The sequence below is a fragment of the Podarcis pityusensis genome (assembly GCF_964106645.2).
Source record: "Podarcis pityusensis genome assembly, chromosome: 1".
In the NCBI taxonomy this organism is placed as follows: Eukaryota; Metazoa; Chordata; class Lepidosauria; order Squamata; family Lacertidae; genus Podarcis; species Podarcis pityusensis.
The window spans coordinates 68,284,982-68,305,647 of NC_138028.1; the positions used below are offsets into that span (position 1 = coordinate 68,284,982).

The 20,666-nt window shown below is 40.5% G+C and overlaps 1 protein-coding gene and 1 long non-coding RNA gene across 2 annotated transcripts in view; one reads left to right on the forward strand and one right to left on the reverse strand.

The window, feature by feature from the left end:
• Window positions 1-20,666, reverse strand: part of LOC308481461 — a 98,704-nt gene that overhangs the window by 23,463 nt on the left and 54,575 nt on the right. Inside the window, exons 2-3 of the long non-coding RNA XR_013988682.1 lie at window positions 2,239-2,313; window positions 773-962 (exon numbers count right to left, since the gene is read on the reverse strand). This is a non-coding gene — a long non-coding RNA (uncharacterized lncRNA). The remainder of the gene's footprint in view (window positions 1-772; window positions 963-2,238; window positions 2,314-20,666) is intronic.
• GALNT18 (polypeptide N-acetylgalactosaminyltransferase 18) overlaps window positions 1-20,666 on the forward strand; it is a 369,938-nt gene that overhangs the window by 5,642 nt on the left and 343,630 nt on the right. The gene's annotated exons all lie outside the window — the stretch shown is intronic.

Below are 20,666 nucleotides of genomic sequence, written 5' to 3' on the forward strand. Positions count from 1 at the left end.
AGGAGGGGTGGAATCCAGGAAAAAAGTCAGTGAGAACAGATGGGAGTTCAGATCTTTCCTAAAGGCTTTAAAATAGTGTGTTTGACAGAGCCAAGTTGCTAAAAAAATTCTAGAGCTGTGGGACTAAGTAAGTAGCACCACTATGCTTGTGTACCTAGGACTGCAATCATACAAAATTAAGTGTGCATGGGACTGTGATCTTAAACTGAGAAGTGGGACTATTACTTGCATACTGTTAAGCAGGGTTGGGTAGCCTCAGGCCCAGGGGCCAAACCCAGCTCTCCATGCCTCACTTTCTGGCTCTCAAAACTCTCCCTACGTCACACACCCTCATCTGCCTTGGCTTGCATCTGCCTTGAGTGCTTTTGCCTGGCAGGAATGCGTCCTTAAACTCTGATACTGCTTCTTGCTTGCCTGTATGGAGGATGGAGAGGGAAGTGTAGATGTGTTGAAACCAGCCCATTGCACAAAGGTAAACATCACATTCATCGCTCTGGCACTTTTGTCTCTGTCCCCGCCCATCGCTGATTTTTGGCTCCCAAAAGCTTGCCCAGAAGAGCATGTGGCCCTTTGAGTGAAAAAGGGTTCTCCGGCCCTGGTTTTGTGAACAACTTGGTTAGGAAGAAAGCTCTGGCTCCATTTGGTACAAAGATAAGGCATAGACAGTATACCTATTATTTTCAATTACAGAACTTATCAGCGCTATTTATAATACACAGTTGTCCTACTGACCCTGGGCACTGGCAGCTCATCAAGTCAACAGCAGACTTACTTTATTATCATCAGCTGTCACCTCTTGAGCTCTTCTCAATGTATGTTATGTTCTTCTGTATCAGTTATCATTTCTCTTCCAATGTTCCCCACATTTGGCAATGACAAATGAGTCTGGCCTTTCACATTTTACCACCTCGGAACCTGATCTGCTGCCCATCATCTTTTCCTCTGTCGGTTCACTTAAACGACTGTGAACAGAGAAAAATACCGATCCTTTCTGGTATAGTTCTTAGTAAGTGTCACTTACAACATGAAGGACAACGACTCATTGAATTATTTCAAGATTGGCTAGAGAGGCTTGGGAAATGGAGGTCAGTTTCTGCATCTCTTTTGGGTGTAGACATGAAGGCTGACTAAAATATGAAGGGGCTGTTTTTCTCCATTCATCCCTTAGAGCAGGGATTGGCAAATTTCAGGCTTGCATGATCTACTTTGTTTTTTACCAGAATCCCAAAAACTCTTACCACTCTTAACAAACTGCAGTTCCCAGGATGCTTTGCCGGAAACCATGACTGTTTAAAGTGGTATGATAGTATTATGGGTAGATGCTTGTGTTCAAAATTTGAAATGTGGGAGCTTATTTTATTTATTTCACTTAATAGTATTTATATACCACTTAGTCATCAAATCCTCTAAGTAGTTTACATAAATTGTAGGATATATATGAAAGTGCTGATAAGAGAAAATGTTAAAAGCAAGCACAAGTTGACCTAAAAATTTCAAAATGTAAACATTAAAAATACATAATAAAGCAACATTAAAATACATGTCAAATTTACATGTCTTGGTAGGCTCATGCAGGTTTATTTCATTTTATTAATTTAAAATTTTATTTAATCAATAGCATTTCTAAGCAGTGTACATAAAAGAAGCTCATAGGCCCCTTTCCTCCAAAGAAAGAAACTCAAAGTGGCTTAAAGTAATAAAATATACATACAATAAAAACCAAATTCAAAATATATATTAAGCAACGATCATAAAAGGGAGACAGCTTTTTTTTTAACTATCTCAACTAACAACTGAAAAGCCAAAGTGAAGGCAAAGAGGAAGGAAAGCAGCTTTTACACAATGTAACAAGGAAGGAAACATTTTTCAACTGAAGCCTTCCCAGACATCCAGGTTTGGGCCAGAAGCCAGAAACCATAAACTATGGGGGCTTAGCAAATCTCAACCAGGTATGTTGTGAGAGCCAAACAGCTGTATTTAGGTAAGGGAGATTAATAAAAAGCTAACAGTGCAACTAAGTGAATTCCCTGGAATTACATTGAGACAGATGCTGATTTTGAAGCTTAGCAGTCATGGCCAGTCATTCCTTTAGCCTCCCACAGTGTGACTTTTGGCATTTCTCTGCAGCCACATCTATTATTCCTTCATCTCAGGCTGAGAGCACCAGAGTGCTTGGAGTCATCCCGAAAACAAGTCAAGCAATGAGACTTAGCCATTGTTTTCTTTGCCTGTACGTACCCTCCTCTTGATGTTCCTGTCACCGTTGCTCTTCCGTGTCTGCCTTCCGAATACTTGTGCACTGAATCATGCTTTCTAATATTGGAGGGAGAGATGGAATAGAAAATTGCAGAGATGTTAATATTCAAGCCCAGGTTTCAAATGACAATATCCAGCAAATGCACTCACTGAAAGAGTAACCCAGCAATTTTTATTTTTGTTGTTAACTCAAAAAGCCAGCAAGCATAAAACAAAACTAAATAAGCTAAAATGTAACAGGCAAACAGGAAAGAAAGAAGGAAATAAATAAATCATTGATAACAAAAGCCTATAAATCAGAGTTAAGAGACAAGTGTTGGTAGCTGCTTGTAGCAGATGCAGGCCAGGATTTCAGAATATCCAACGTTAATGACAGAGCAGTCCATCCCAAGACTTACATTAGACTGCCAGGGCAAGACGGGGTCTGGAAGGAAGAATGTGCATCAGCTTGTGTCTGAATGCAAGGAAGGATGTATAAAATAAAACTTTGTCTGCTAAGTTTAGTCTGAGTCCAGATGCTTATTTCTAAGAGTTCCACTTGTTTTGTTTCTTTTTAATTAATTCATTCATTTATTCATTCATACTTGTATACCACCCTTCCTCCCAACAGGATCACAGAACAACTAAACATAAATTGCAACATAGGCTACATATCTTAGGTTTTGTTAAAACTGAGTAGTAATTTAGTGCAGGTTGTTGTTGTTGTTATGTAACACATTCTGCACTTTAAGGCCAAACTAGATGCACACCAGTTATTAGCGGTGGAGGGTGAGGGTGTCTGTTTCTCCCTGCAAAGGCAGGGGACATGTCGCACAGCTGGGGAGGGCTTATATCTTCATTCCCCCAACAAGATCAGAATGAAGGTTGCCCTTCCTCTACCTCCTTTGTATCTTATAGAGCGAAAAATACGGTACTTTATAAATGATAAAATTCTTCCAACGTAAAATATTATCAGAAATTTATAGGGTATAACAAAAAAGCATCCGTATAAAAATTTGCCCATCACAGGTCAGTACAGCACCCTTCTGAGGTATGTGGCCTAGGCAAATGCCTATCTGGCCCAATGATAGCACTGGCCCTGAGGCCATCCTGATCGCCTTGGGAGGATGATAATAATAATAATAATAATAATAATAATAATAATAATAATAATAATAATAATAATACCCTGCCCATCTGGCTGGGTTTTCCAGCCAGGTGGGATATAAATGTAGTAAATAAATTAATTAACAAATGTAGTGTTGGTGTATGACAATGGTCAACAGGGCTTGCTACCAATTCCACTGTAAGCGTAAAAAAAAAAAAAAAGCTCTAAAAACAAAGACCTCAGGATAAGAAATGTCCATTGATCCAGCTTGATGAAATCAGTTAGTTTCCACATATGTAGAATAAGTCACCCATATCTCCCGACAGAACTTTTACACCTGTGTTCCAGCATCTGCATTGACTTCTTATTATCTTCAGGGCACAACATATGGTTCTCTTTTCTTGGTGTATAAAATTCGTAATAGCTACTATGCCTCTGAAACAAATAACCTCCTTTCTTACCCTCAGAGGAATTCCGTCTGTGCATTGTGTTTAGACATAAAGGCTCATAGGCATTTTCAGCAGCCTCTCCGCAGCTGTGGAACTTTATTCCCCAAAGGTTATTGAATGCCAAACAAGAGCTGCAGGTTTAATTTTGTTGACATCCGGCTGGTTGCAGGAGGTGACCATTGCGGCAGTCGGGAAGTTTGATAAAGATTTTAACTTCCAGTCAGGGTTCATTTAATAGAAAAGCTTATATATTGTAGCAAACATCTGAAACTGCTTTTTTGGAAACACTCCAGACTTGATGTACCGGTAATCTATGCTTAAAGAGTAGATGCAACTTTAGTTTAGCCCTTGAAAGCAAAAATCATATTGGCATCGTTGCAAGTTCTGCTGTGGGACAAACATTTGCTCTCTGCCCCCCTGGCTTGTCCTTGGTTCTGTAATTTTCCATCATGTAATGGCATTCTGTTTATATGCCAATGCTGTAAGATACCTTTTAAGCAGCTTGTCAAAAACCCAGGGGATTTATTTCCATTGTCACACTGATTATCTGACAGTAATGTTTGGCTATCGGATAATTGCATCTCTTAACATTTGGAAGATCACACCAGGTTTGTCAAGCTCTTCCATGTTGTTCTTCCCTCTGATTTGGCTTGCATTAGTATTTTGCATCCTATAATAGGAGCAGTCAATTTATTTATATACCACAGTTTTCTGAATTTGTACTCAAAGCAGTTTACAATATTAAAAGTAAATACAGCAATGTGATAGCTATAATGCATAACCAAAAGTATAATATTTTTACACCACTAGCAGTTTAATAATTAGCAAGTCATGCGTATTGTATCCCAGAAAACTGAGTGAAGACAAAGCTAACCAACAGGCCAGTTAATATCCCCAAAGAGCCCTAAAGTTAATGATAGTAAGGACCCCTTTCCTCCAACTTTTGTACATAACTCATTGCTTTCAATGTTTTTTTTTTTGGGGGGGGAGGAAGAATCTTGGGAGGGCTTTGCTCCACTTTGCCCATCAGAAGAGCCTCCATTGCATACAAGAAAAGGCAGACTGAGATATTGAGGTCCTGAGCTTTGTAAGGCTTTATAGATCAAAATCCAGCCTTCTGTTCATTTATAAGAATATAAGTTTCATCTTATATTCTTATAAATGTAGCTCTTGGACATATCTACTTGCGCAGCTTTCTTTTGGTTTCCTGAAGGTGCAATATTAAGTACAGTGGTACCTCAGGTTACATACGCTTCAGGTTACATACGTTTCAGGTTACAGACTCCGCTAACCCAGAAATAGTGCTTCAGGTTAAGAACTTTGCTTCAGGATGAGAACAGAAATCGTGCTCTGGCGGCGCGGCGGCAGCAGGAGGCCCCATTAGCTAAAGTGGTGCTTCAGGTTAAGAACAGTTTCAGGTTAAGTACGGACCTCCGGAACGAATTAAGTACTTAACCTGAGGTACCACTGTATATTATGTGGGAGTGAAGTCCTAAATCAGAGGTCAGCAAACTAAGGCCCGCGGGCCAGATACAGCCCACCGGGCTCGTTAATCCGGCCATGAACCTTGCGGACTCTGCTGCCCGCTCAGTCAGTCCCCGTGCTAAACAGGCATGGCGCAGAGGCCTCGTTGTGTGGAGATGACTTCCGTGACACGGCATGGCTTCTGATTGGCTGCAGGAAGCTCCTGCAGCCAATCAGAAGCCGTGGACACCTCTGGGTGCCAACCCTTCCTTCCCGCTGAGGTGGCCGAGCGGGAGGAAGCGGCTGAGCAGGAAGGAAGTGGCAGCGGCGTGGGCTCTGCGCCCTGCTGAGACAGAGGACGCCGACGCTGCTGAAGACAAGGCGTCGTGGGTGTCGTGAGAGGCATTGGCGGGGGGGGACCTTTTGGGAGGGGGGGTGCTTTTGGGAGGGGGTGGGTCTGGCCCCCCACAAGGTCAGAGGGACAGTGGACTGGCCGCCTCCTGAAAAAGTTTGCTGACCCCTGTCCTAAATGCATGGAATATACATTTGAACGAACATGTTGATGAATGAATGGTAAACAGAGGTTCCAAAATTCAGATCATGGTCCCATAGTATGTCAGAGAGACAAATTTAAACCTCTCCTTCTTGGCAAGCTGACTTCCTATGTACAGGAAGTATTTTTAATGATGTGGGAGCACACAAACACACCACCCCTTCCAAGTAACAGTCTGAAGTGGTGCAGTATAACAGCCAGCTTGTGCTTTTTCTTCATGTAAATCAGGGTCCAAATTAAACGAGGCCTTTCGCAACTCCTTAAATTGAAATATACAGCTTACTATAACTCATATAAATTAGCACTGACACTAACAAAGTGGAAGTGGTACTAACAGAAGAAAAATGTGTATTTAACTTACCCACATGAAGAAAGCTATTATGTCAGTAATCTTAACAACAGCTATTTAGAGAATAATTAAATAATTGAACTAAATTTACAAGTCACATTTTCTAGATCTGACAAATAACTTTGACAGCATCTTAATTTCTGATCAAATTCATCGAATGCTTGATTTATGCACATATCTGATGACTGAAAAGACAATTATAGTCTCTGGAATTAATGATATGTGCAATTGAAAACAATGTCTCCTGTTAATGCATATTTATTATGCCTGCCACATTGGATAAACTATTTCTTGAGCAATTGTTTGGATAATTAGTCATCTGCCACATATAAGAGACTTTTTTAAGAAAAACAATTGTTTATTTCCTAACCTATGTTTCAAAGTTTAGAGTTTGCACAAGAACTGCTATTTATTTCCAATAGAGCTACAAGGTATGAAAAAACAAATTTACGTTCAAACAGAGAAATAAATGTGGCGTCAAAGTTGACATGGTGCATGTACAGAGAATAAGATGAAGAAAAGGATTGTATCCAACCGCATCATGCTCAGAGTTAGGGATGGAAGGATTTTTTTAGTTTGGATCCTCATTTTTCCAATCCTACATTCAGTTCTCCACATTTGTTAGTTTTTTGTGAGTCCTCATGAAGTTTCTTCAGCATTTCATTGTGAATTTCTTCTAATAAAGACAGTTTTTGATGCAGTTTTTACTATTGTACACATTTTCGCAAGCGATTTATCCTAATATAATGCATTTTTGTATGTTATTTTCACTAATAGGTTAATTTTTATGCATATTTCCCCCTCATTTATACATTTTTGTAAACACTGGTTGGAGAATTATATCGCAAAATTTGGATAAGTGCTAATTTCAGAGGATGGCTATGTTTCAGTACTCATACTGTTTTGGAAAGTGCAAATTCGATAAATTTGGCTTTTAATGCAAGCTGAAGTGAATTTGTCCCCCATCCCTACTCAGTGAAATCAAGTGGTCGTGCCCATTAATGTCAGTGTGTGTGCTCTGATTATGACTTGGTTGGATATAATCCAATATGCAGAATTAAATTGCAACCAAGCGTGGCTTGTTAGATTGTAACATCTATTTTATTTTTAAAGGGATGTCACCTGATTAAAGAAACCTTAGTTCATTAATCATGAGCTCCAGTAGATTGACAGTGCAATTGATCCAATGCCTCTCAGAAGTCAGCCTCATTGAGTTCAATGGGGCTTACCCCCACATAAGTGGGCAACTGGTTACAGCCTAAATTATTTAAACTTGTGTTTGGGGAAAATAACAGGAATTCAGTGCTTCAGCATTTAGCAGTCACACTACAGTGTGGCATTTCAAACAAACCAGTTTGTTCACATTCTTTTTATGGGAATAAAAAACATATTTACCTATACGGAGCACACTTGCTTATGCCTTATACATAAAATCTAAATTAGAAAGATTGACTTCAGCAGGGAGGAAACATAATTCCATGGCAGAGCAGATGCTTTGCAGAAGGTTCTAGGTCCTTAGCATCTCCAGACAGGGCTGGGAAAGATTCCTGCTAAAACCCTAGAGAACTGCTGTCAGTGGGCAATGCTGAACTAACTGGACCAATGGCCTGACTCTGTATAAGGGAGTTTCATTTAACTCTCTCACACTTACACATGCAGCTTTTGAAATTGGTGTATTTTCATTTGCCTTTGGAAATGGTAGTCAAGTATTTACCCCACACTGATAAGGGGAGAATATCAAATTAACCCATTAGCTGGATGCAATCTGTTAGCCACTAATGGGCCAGCTATGGTTTAATATCATACATTGTGACTGTTACATGAGTTGCCTCAGCCCTTCTCCCATATCACTAGTTGTATTCGCCTACATCACTAGACAAATAATGGTCTTCCAAAATTAGGGACAAGCTAACCATCTGTGGATTCCCATTGAAACTTGATTCGCTTCCTGTGACTCATACTTGGCTGGTTAATCTTTGAACGTCTGGGAAACAAGTGGGTAGGCTAATGCAGAACTGAACATTACATTCCCAGTGACATTCAGAACTCACATTTAGGAGAGAGTTCAGTTTTGAAATGGGTAGCTCCATCAGCTTTGCAAGGCCATTATGGGAGTGGGAGTTTATAAAACTCTGCCTAATAGTCACTTTTATGTTTCACTTTCAAATTGAAGGGAAGATGTTTCAGCCTGAATGTCCCGGCACAACAGCCATTAAAGTCATGTCCTGTTCAACGAGCAGAAAAAGATGTAATACCAGGACATATGAAACATTGTCTAGAAACTATACACAAAAGGAAGTAAAAATTTGGCTTGCATAAATAGGAATGTTTCAAATTCCATTCATTTGTTCCTCTCTCTTTTGTCACAGGAAAAAGATTATATCCGGCACACCTGAGCAGTCCAATTTTAAACCCATGAAACTATGCCTCAGGCTAAGGCATTGTTTCTAACAAAGGCTTTGTGAATGTGAATTAGCATTCCTGAAACTCAGGCATCACATCAAGATGCTATGAAAACAGTAATTTTTGTCTTTCACTGGGAGTATTCAGCAGATGGAAAAGGGGGCATTGCATAGTTTAAAAAAAAGCTTGCATAAGAATGTGATTCTCTCACACACCTCTCCAATCCACCACTTTTTTTTTACCAGTTTAATCAGTGTTATGTTGCTTCATTGCATAGATCCAGACCATTCTGCTGCAGCCCCACACTATCAGGACTATGTGTCCACAGTGGGTCTTGAACCTGAGCAGGATAACAGATGTGTCATCACCACAGAACTGTGTTCAAAGGAGGGAGCTGGAGGGAGAACAGTTCAACCACTAAAGAAACCCATAACAGCCCCGGACCGTCAGGGGCCCTTCTCTGTCAATGCTTTTGGTTTGAACTCTGTAGAGTAGCTAACAGACTGCTGTTTCTCCTGGGTTCAGCAATGAATGGGGCAGTTCAAGAGAGGTCCATGAGCAGAAATGCAAAAAATAATCAACCTCAAGTTAGGAATCAAAGCAAGATAAAAGAGATTGAGAACATCCTTGTCAGGTAGAGGAATCATGAGTTCATCCAACTTTTGCACTGAGCAGCCACACTCATGATGTTGCACACATGGTTTAGCTTCTTCCCCTGACATCTGCATATTCTGTGCTAATGTCTGTCAAGTTGAGGTCTCTGCGCATGTACCTATATGCACATGAGCTGCATGCTTAGTTTCACAAAGTTCTAGTCATGTGGCAGTCTTTCCATGTACATGTGAAAGCCTCCTTCCTGTAGATAGAATCATAGAACTATAGAGTTGTAAGGGACCTAAAGGGTCATATAGTCCAACCCCTGCCATGCAAGAATCTTTTGCCCAAGCTGGAGCTTTAACCCACAACCATCCGTTTAAGAGTTTCATGCTCTATTGACTGTTCTTTCCCAGCTTCATCTACACTGTTGTGTGCATACACCAGAGGAAGGGGCTACTACTCATCCCAGTCCCTGGATGTGAGCATTTCCTCTCCTTTCTTGCCTGATGGACAAGGGCAATCCATGTGCTAAAGCCTGTTTCTGTATACATGGCTTGCAAAGAGTAGCCTAAATGCATAACTGTAGTTTTGAAATTGCACTAAATATTACTGTTTGGCAGAGATCCCGAATGCTTACGTTTAGCCTGGAGCACATTTATATAGCGGAGTTATAAACCCGCAAAACAATGTTTCTTGTACAGCAAAGGCAGTGATCTACAATAGCTGAAGGGAGACTTTATAGTCTCTGAAACATCCTAAAATTGCTTTGAATTACTCAGTGGATATTTAATGCACATAAATTTTAAAACTATGCTAAGCCACTGGCTTCTCTAGGGGGCTGGCTTGGGGTGACTGAAGAGTATTTGTTAAACTCAGCAAAAATACACTTACCTCATAAAAATAATTTCTGGTTGGATGGATCCCAAACCATCTTGTAAAGAGCAAAGTTTTTGCTTTTGAAAGAGGTTTTATTTTAGTTTAATAATATTATTGTGCTGGGTACAAATACACACATATTGACCTTTAATCTAGAATTTTGTGTGTTTTCTACATGGGGTGTATATAGAATCATAGAGTTGAAAACGACCCTGGGGGTCATCTCATCCAACCCCCTGCAGTGCAGGAATCTCATCATATTTGACAGATGGCCACCCAACCTCTGCTTGAAAACCTCCAAGGAAGGAGAGTCCACCAGCTCTCATGGGAGTCTGTTCCAGTGTCAAACAGCTCTTGCTGACAGAAAGTTGTTCCTGATGTTTAGTCAAAATGTCCTTGCTTATAACTTGAATCCATTAGTACGGGTCCTAGCCTCTGGAGCAGGATAAAGCAAGGTTGCACCATCCTTCATGTGATTGCCCTTTAGATATTTGAAGATGGCTATCATATCTCCCTTCAGTCTCCTCTTTCCCAAGCTAAATATACCCAGTTTCCTCAACCATTCCTCATAAGGCTTAGTTTCCAGATCCTGGATCCTCTGCACATGTTTCAGCTTGTCAATATCCTCCTTAAAATGTAGTGCCCAAACTGGACACAGTACTCCAGGTGTGGTCTGACCAAGACAGAATAGATGCTTTGAGAACTGAAGTTAACACAAGATGTGGCAGCTAGATTACCAGTTGGAACTGGACATGGAGAACATATCTTTCTAATATTAAAATAACTCAGTTGGTTCTTGGTCTACTTTTAGCCTCAATTCAAAACACCTAAGTATCTTACAGCAGGGTACCTTAAGGATAATTGAGTCATCCATGGGCTGGGCATGTTTAGCCTGGAGAAGAGGAGGTTAAGGGGTGATATGATAGCCATGTTCAAATATATAAAAGGATGTCACATAGAGGAGGGAGAAAGGTTGTTTTCTGCTGCTCCAGAGAAGCGGACACGGAGCAATGGATCCAAACTACAAGAAAGAAGTTTCCACCTAAACATTAGGAAGAACTTCCTGACAGTAAGAGCTGTTCGACAGTGGAATTTGCTGCCAAGGAGTGTGGTGGAGTCTCCTTCTTTGGAGGTCTTTAAGCAGAGGCTTGACAACCATATGTCAGGAGTGCTCTGATGGTGTTTCCTGCTTGGCAGGGGGTTGGACTCGATGGCCCTTGTGGTCTCTTCCAACTCTATGATTCTATGATTCTATGAACTCAGCCAGTTTTTATGATCCCCCCTACCTGAGACACTCTCTTTGGAATGCCTTCCCCAGACGGACTCACCTAGCATCTCTTTCAGTATATACCAGATGAATACCCTTTTTATCCCCCAGGCCTTTTAATTTTAATCCTTTAATGCATCATTATTATCTGGCCATGCTGTCTTCCTGAATTTTTTAGATGTTTGGTTGTGTGTGTGTGTGTGTGTGTGTGTGTGTGTGTAAGTAATTTTATGCAGCAACAAGAGCTTGAAAAGCAGGATATACATTTTCTAAGTAACTAAAGGGGCCCTGCAATGCTGAACTTTAAGAAACATTTTATATTGTACCAATGCACTTTCAGTATTTTTTCTTAAATCTTTGGCTGACCCTCCCTGTGGTCAGTTTGCAGTTTCCTCAGTGCAAGTTAATTTAAACATATACTCCTTGACAAAGTATCTGAGCAAATCTTTGAGTATCACCAATACAGGCATTCCCAGATCAGCCACAACATGGTAGCAAATCTATAGTGGCTTACCTAAGAGAATGACTATTGAATCAGTAAATATTCAGAAATTACATTTGGTTCCTTTTGCCTAGAGAAGTAGTTATACACTTGCTGGGGGTGGGGGATGCCACCTTTTGTTATCACAATTTCAAAATGGTTAAAAGCCCATGCAGGCAAGATGCTCACAAAACCAAGCAAAACTCTGGTATTCTAAGAAGTGCCGTCTTCTAAGAAGTGCCCAGCCCACCTTTCTGCTATCATAAAACTTTAGAAGGTGTGCATGAGGTTCCTTGGTGGTCCCCTATCCATGCACTGGCCAGGCCAGGCTCATTTAGCTTCAACAGAATGGATGCATCCTATGTCTCCAGACTTTAACAGTTTGGACCGAAGTAATAATAGAAATGGCTAAATACCAAATGATGAATGAACCCAGGAAACACCCCCCAATATAGGCTTTGTGTTCAGAACTGTAGCAATGGAAGCAGAGTGATTGAATGCTACTACCAGCAGCAGTCAGTGTGTCATGTCAGAGATGGTGAAGGGAGGGATCCCTGTGCTGACTGGATATGAGGATAGCAATGGAAGCAGGCAAGGGAAGCTGCACTAGGCTCTATGCTCCTGCAATGGCCAATAGAATTAAACAAATAGGAGGTCATTGGCTCTTGCTGGGCTGTACTAGACATCTCTGCGTATGGTGCTTGCACTATACTGTATGCCCTAGTGAATCCTCTTCTCACTTTCTGTCTCCACTACTACTACTGATCTCCTTAAGTAAGCAGGTAGTCGATTCCTGGGTTCAGCCTTCTGTATACAGCAGCATTGTAGTCTGTGGGGCTACCAGATGTCCATAATATGATACTTTATTTCACTGCATAATTTTGCAAGTTACGGCAAGTAATCCAGAAAGTATTCAAGCCTAAATCCCATTGAAATAAATATCCTTGATGGGCATCACCAAGTGCTAAAAAATCCCTAATTTCGATGGAACCAAAGTGCACCTAGCATGCTCTTCCTGAAGAGTCTACTGTTGGGGGGGGGGAGCAAATACTCTTATTATTAAATCCAACATATAATGCACTAAAATATACTTTCCTATGTCCTAGGATGACTATGAATTAATTATTAGTTCATATTCACAGATTAAAAACAGGATTTAATGTATTTTCAGAGTGTAATTGCAAGGAGCTTCAAGCAGATTTAATGCAGAGTGGGATGAAGATGGGCTTTCCTTTCTAACTCCATTCATTTCCAACATTCACTGCCTCGTATCTTAAAGGACACCATGGGTATGGGGTCCCACAGCATAGTGATATTGGCTAATGGCCATTTATGGTCCTGCCTTCCTGCTCAAATTGGTATAAAGCAACAAAAAGTGAATCTAGCGATTCCAAATCACTAGACTGCTGTAGAGGAGACACTTGTAACTGATCCTTTGAATATGCCTTTCATTATGTTAAAAGGAAATCTTCCTGACCAATACCAACTGAGAAAGTCCAATTAGAGTTAAGTGTTAGTTTTGACAGCATTAGCAGCTAAAACTGTAGCCTTGCACTCTCCAGACCTCCATTTCCTGCTGCTTAAAATTACTGGCACACTAGGGAAGAAGATAAGGTTAAAGGAGCAACGTGTGCTTACCTGGGAATCTTACCTGGAAAGTGAAGAGTGAACCCAAGGTGTCGGCTTTCATTTATTAATGAGTTCTTTCCTAAACCAGTTTCCAGTTTTATTAGCTCCCAAATATAAAGGCATCAAATGCAAAACCATTTTGACGATACTGTATTTCCCACAGGCTTTTAAGTATTCAGAGACTGGCTCCATAGTACAGCAGCTACTATCCAATAAAACAAACATGCAGATAGTTGTGCAGTGTCCTCGTTGTGGTTAGTTTTTAAGCCAGCAAAATAATTAATGCAGAAAACTTTCCAAACAAGAGAATGGCTATAGATTAATGAATTCATTATCTTAATTATAACTCAAAGAGAAAGTCTCTCTACTGCGATAACTACCATCAAAGAAGAGGCTGAATGCCCCATTACTTTTAAGCATGTTGTACCAAGAGTACTGCTTACGGCTGACAAAATAATGACTATTAAAACATCAGATGCACATCTGTGCACAAAGCAAATGTAAGAATCTTAATTGCATTTGCAGTTCCTCACATGCATCTTATACACACTTCTGATCCTTTAATCTGCGATGAAAAGGGTCAGTTGTTGCGGATTAATTTATTTTTACTTGGAGTCTGGTCACGTTATGCTGCTCGGTCTAACGCTAAATATGTTCACTGCCATGAGATTGCTGCCTCCTACTCAGTTCATGAATGGGACAACATTTGCATCAATAGAGAAGTTGAGAACGACAGTTTTGCAATAAACTATTTGTGGGCATATCTCCCTTTCCAAACAGCCTAGCCTGTAGCTAGAAATGTTTGTGCTATATACTGCTACTTGAGACAAAATTACATTTTCCCATTGCTTTCGGAAGCATTTGACCTAGCTATAGCACACATGTCAGAATTTGGTCCCTTTCCCTTTAAGACTTATTCGGGAAAGTGTAAACTGAACCTGACTTGAAGAGGAACATTTCAAGTCTTCTCCTAAAACCTTCTGTCTCTTATGGCAAGGAGAAGTTTCCTCAGAGCTTCTTAGAGTAGATGCATCATCTTAGCCATCAGTGTCATCTTAGCCATGCCTACTCAGAAATAAGAAGGGCCTGGAATGACCCTTGAGTCCCTTCCTACTCTACGATTCTATGAATGAACTAATTCAAATGAACCAATTCACTGAATTATTTTTTTAAAAATATGTAAATAACACCCGATTGACATAAGCATACTTAAAGCTGTATGCGCTCCATCCTTTTGAGTACCTTGCCCAAGAAGGAAATATTTGTACCTAGTTGGTAGTTGCTACACACCTCTGAGTCCATGGAGAGCCTCATGAGGATCGGAGGGAGGCACATGCACTCCCTCCCTTTTCTAGGTTGTAGGCACGGCCCTTTCCTGCAAAGAGCCATTTACCATTGCCTGAACCCACCCAGCCAATCTCTCTTATCAGCCAGGATAGGGAAGGGTTGAGGACATTTGTGGTGGGCCACATAACCTTAAGCAACTTGTCCATGTCAGTGGAAGGCAACAAGTGAAAATGATCCCACATCACATGACTAGGCGGTGCACTACATATTGAACTGTACAAGATATTCCAGCAATGGATTTCCTCATGAAAATGAAAGAGACAAGAATCTTAAAATATGTAGTTCATTGATATTCAGAAGGCCGCCATTCACTTCCTAGCAGTGCATTTCCATTTATATTTTTTTTCCCTGTGATTCCATATGCAAGTATTTAAATGGCATCCTTTTGCCTTTTCAAGAAACTCATGTTGCCACAAGTGTACAAAGCCCAGTATATTATTTTGTTGTTAAGTTTAGTATTCTGGTAAAGATGCATGAAGAGAGTGACATGGAAACTTTTCTCTGTAGAGCGCACACAATAACTGGCCATATAAATACTGCTTTGTTAAAAAGATTACCATAAGCTTGCATGCCTCTGTTGAAGTGAAAGCTTCAATTCGATAGGTGCCTGACTCTGAAAGCAGAACTCAAGGTCAGCCTGCAGCATCCAAATGATCTTGTTTACAAATTCATTCGGCATCTCCCAAGTTTTTCTATGTGGGTACAACAATAGCCTGTTAACTTATTTGTATTCTGCTAGGGAAGGGAGCTTATTGGATTTTTCTCACTCATCAGTCATGCCCCGAGGGTTTCCAGATCATTAATGATCAATAGATCAGTTTAGATAAGAATGATAATTCTGGCAATTGAAAAACACATAAGCTTCCCTGATGGGTCTAGGCCACGGAGAGCAAATTAATTCAGTACTTCACCCTGCCCTAGGTAATAATTTTTCTTAATGATGAAAGGTACTGTTTTAAAGAGTATATTTTAGTATAACAGAGATCGTAGCCTTTGTGAGTTCCCATAGCATGGCAACAAATAAGAATTTCAGACTGTCTGCCAGAAACCATTAGAAAGCATTTGTGTATTTTTGCTGAAAAACTAATGCTAAATGAATCCTTGTTTTGTACTCTCAGCCTGATGATCTAGGAACATAGGAAACTGCTGTTTACCAAGTCAGAACATTGGTCCATTTAGCTCTGTACGGTCTACACTGACTGGAAGGGTTTTTTTAGGGTTTCCCAGCCCTACCTGAAATGGCAAGAATAGAACCAGGAATGGTATCAAAAGCTGCTGAGAGGTCAAGGAGAAACATCAAGGACATATTTCCCCTGCCTCTCTCCCGACAAAGGTTATCATGCAGGGCAACCAAAGCACTTTCTGTTCCAAAACTGGGCCTAAACCCCAATTGAAATGGATCTAGAAATTCAGTTTCCTCCAAGAGCGTCTGGATGATCTGGTCCATAACCACCAGCTCGAAAACCTTGCCCAAGATACAATGGCTATGAACATTCCTGTACTGGGAGAACTTGACCACAGCAGTTCAGGCTTGGATCTTCACAGCCTTCAAGACTGGATCACTGCAAGGCACTCTATGTGTTTGATCCAGGAACTGCAGCTACTGAAGAATGCTGTAGCAAGGTTGCTGACAGAAGTGAGACCCTGTCAACATATAACACCTCTGCTCTGAGATCTGCACTGGTTGCTGATTTGTTACTGGGCTAAGTTCAAGGTGTTACTCTTGGTATAGAAAGCCCTTAAAGGTTTGGGTTCCAGTTTACTTGTGGGATTGCCTTATCCCACGTCTGCCCACTTGACTGCTTCAGTCTGCAGAACTGGAACTGTTACAGGTGCCACACAATATTTATTCTGCACTTGTAAGAAATTAATATTTTAATGTAGCAGCACCTACGTTTGGAACTCTCTGCCGATTGGCTTCAGGCAGGCACCTTCACTACACTTTTTTAGTTTACTACTGGTTTCAGTTGTTTTAAAATGTTGTTAATTTCTTGTTTTTAACTTTTTAATTGATAATTTTAATGTTTCTTGTAAACTACTGAGGGTTTACAATCAACGGTATATAAATCTTGTTAGATGAAAAAATCAGTTCAATAAGCCAGATCTTAGTTTTAGTGCTAGCTCTTCTAAAAGAACTTCATAGGATTTGCTCATATTGGTCCCGAGAAACAAGATAGATGACAGAAGAAAGGAAGAGCTCAGAGAGCTGTCAACTTCAATGGAGGATTCAATTCTTTTGCTACACCTTTTTGCCATCCAGAACAGGATCTGTTTAATGAAGTATGCCTGCAAAACTCAAGTCTGCCTAGCCAGTTACAGAACTTGCATATATTGAAAACAAAGTCTACAGCCTAAAATGATGAACTTATATGAATTTTTCAGGCACTAAAAATGGCTGAAAAAAATTATCTGGGTCCCCACCTTCAGCATATAATAGTATCTACCAGCCATAGACAATCTGCATTAGCTTTACACACCTCAAAATAATCTCTGTTCTATAAACATACAGTAAAACTGGAAATTCTAATGGCACAGTAAATGTTCAACAGTGCAATCCTACTCAGAAGTAAACCCCATTGAATTCATTTGTATGATGCCTTTCCATAGTAAAAACCATGCTCAAGGTGGCTTACAACGTGAAATAAACATAATTAAAAACATAAACGTAATCATAAACGATAAAGAAAACATCAAAAAGTACACAACCAAATTGACCAATCACCACATAAATCATAATAAAGATACAAGATAAGGATACATAAAAAATTAATATCAATAAAAGCAGCAACCTCGCCACCAACAACACCCCCCAAGCAATACCCCAGCCCAGGAGTCTGTTCAGTAGCCTCAGCTTTTGAATCTGGAGTCGGTCAGGGCTCCACCATTCCAGACCAGATGGGGAAAGGCCTGCAAGGCAGAGAGCAGGGGGACTTCCTCCCAGGTGTGTGCATAGGTTGCTTTTCCAATACTTATTTGGAAGTGCACATTTTACTATCATGTTATGTTATGCAATGATGTAATATGTTTCAAAGAACTGGAGGTTTTTTCTTCTAGAAGCAGTTGCAAGTATGGGAAAGACCACATTCTTCAAAGTAGCTTTGAGGAAGCAGCCAAACTGTGCCCAGATTGCTGAACTTCCTGCCTCTGGAGCCTTGTCTGATCCCCTTTTTATTGGTTTTTCAGTGTGCTTGCAGAGCTTTTCTGTCTCACCATGCTTCGGGTTTCGTTTAGTACAGTTGTGCACCTGTGTGCACTTCAAAATCCACCGCTATGTCTACCACTGGCTCTCAGAGGTCACAAACAGGTCATGAAGGCAGTAGCCCTTGCCCTCTGTTGCTTGCTTCAACAAACTGTTAGACATCCTAAACCCAGAGATGGCATAGAGCCAACATGCCTTGTAGCCGTGGGATGGCTTATCTTCCATGAACTTGCCTAACCATCTTTTAAAGCCGTTTATGAGAACAGTCACAACACCCTATTAAGAACTGGATTGGGGCGATGAAAGCAATCTCAGGGAAGTGGGGCAGAAGTGTCTCTAGTGTAATTCTTTCTATATAAAAATCCAGAACCCCCCTCAACCTTCTCCCACTGCCCATGTAAACCAACAAACGCATAGAAAGAGAACCTACCCAAATGACGCTGACATAAAAATCTCACACATATACCAAGTTGGAAAAACAAAACAAATGTGTGTACGTCTATCACCCACCCTCTTCCCTCTACTCTCTCTCCCTACCTCTGGATACCATATTGTCTTACACTGAACGCAACCAAAAGAATTTATAATCTGTACGAGAGAGAGAGAGAGAGAGAGAGAGAGAGAGAGAGATTGCACATTCTTTTGTATTTCATGAAAATCTTTATGCATTTTTATTTTAACAAAAATATTAATGTTCCATCAAAGAAATAAATCCAAATGGGGGGGGACCCTTTCCACCTGCAGCCTGTAGTGGAGCAACTTAACATTCTACTTCCTCATTCTGCATAAGGAACAGAAGGTCACCTCTTCCTAAGTGCTCCATAAGTGTATTCTTTTTCCATCTTAACTTTAATACATAGGTATTCAATCACACGTCTCAAGTATCTCTTGTTCTAAAAATCCATTTCTTTTTACACCAGTGTTCAGACACTATATTAAATGGTATTGGAGGAGGAAGAATTAATGGATGAAACCTTGCAATGAATGTTCTCATTAATGCTACTTCCTTGTAGAGTCAATACCAGAAATACAGCATGCACAGAGTTTACTTGAGCTTGCCAATTTTCTGATGATACAAGAGCAAGGGAGAGGTTGGTAAGGGGGTATTTTGTTGGCCAAGCAATCAATAAGCAATTTATTCATGGTTTTTTAAGAAAACAGGAATATCTCCATGGAACTAAAACACAGTAATGAAGCAGAACATGTGAAAACTAGTAAGGGCTAACTATTCTGGATGAGTAGAACCAATACTTAACAAAGATATAGTACCTTCTGAAACTACTTCAGATAATCATTAGGACAATCCTGTGAGAAGGGGAAATGTTATTCCAATTAATATACTGTGTTTTTTTATAGTGAGTAGTCTAGGAACGTGACTAAGGCTGCATAATGAATTTGTGTTTGAGCTGATATGAACTAGATATGGCCAGCTTGCCTATGAGGTGGGCTGAGGCAGCTATTTTGGGCAGCAGAAGTCTAAGAGGCAGTGCCCCTGCAGGCACCCTGCCCACCCCGCTGGTAGCAGAGAAGTGGCGCTTCCAGTGAGATCTCACCAAAATCTCATGAAATTTTGTGTGTGAGATCTTGCAAAAGCTCGTTGAAACCCACCACTGCATGACCCAAGTAAGGGAGGCTTTGGTAGGGGCAGTGGGGCAGAATGGCACCTTTCTGTTTCTTCTCATAGCTCATGTTCTTAACCAGTGTGGTGTATCATAGTAAGGCTAATATATCCTAAAATGTTTATACTGGTTTACCAGTATAATGGCTGGGGAACGGGGAGGAGTGGCTACTGTTTACCTGTCCAGCCTTTGGGTCTTTCCTTACTCTTGCTTGCAGAAAGCAGATACGCAAGTGAAGCACTGTCTTACATTTACAAGAGTTTTCTGGGCATCTCTTTATGGCGGGGAACCATTTCAGCCCAAGAGCTACATTCCTTTCTGAGGAATCATATGCCAGTGCTGGATGAGGCCAGAGGCAAAAGTTGGCAGAGCAACTAATGTTTCACTTTTGTACAGCAGGCTACTTTCTACACACAGAGAGACACAAACACACCGTTCTCTATCCGCCATCCAGGCAACAGTTCAAGGACACATTTCAGCCGGACAAGAATACTCAAAGTGGGTGTTAAGCAGGCCAAGGAGGGGCTGGGAAGAGGGGCGTGGGTGGGGATGGGTGGTGTGGAAAGAGTCCTAAGGGCCAGATAGAGAAGTTGGGAGCGCTGCATTTCGCCCCCAGATCTGAAGTTCTCCACCCCAGCCTGATGGAAAGAAGTGAGGTTAGACATTTAAGAACCATTCTTCGTTAAAGTTCTTTTATGACAAAATGTATCTATAGACACATGATATCGTCAACCATAGGCTCCCTAAATTACTCAATTTCTCAACTATTACTTAATCACTTCACAATGTTCTTAATTCCACTTTGTTAATTAATTATGTGACAGATTATTCAACACTTGCAGAATATTTCCCAGTTCTGTACTATTTTTTTTTTTTTAATTATAACCATTTCAGCTTGTACTTTGATAAGACTTTGTGTCCCTGTCTAATACATGAGTCAACTTCTGAAAACTTTTCTCTGAACTTTGGAATTCACAGGTTAACTCTTTGAACTGTGATTTCTAAAAATGAGATGCCTCATGAAAATACATATTGGTGGAGTGTACAAAATGTATATTATCTACAGCCAATGGGATTTGATATAAAGTTG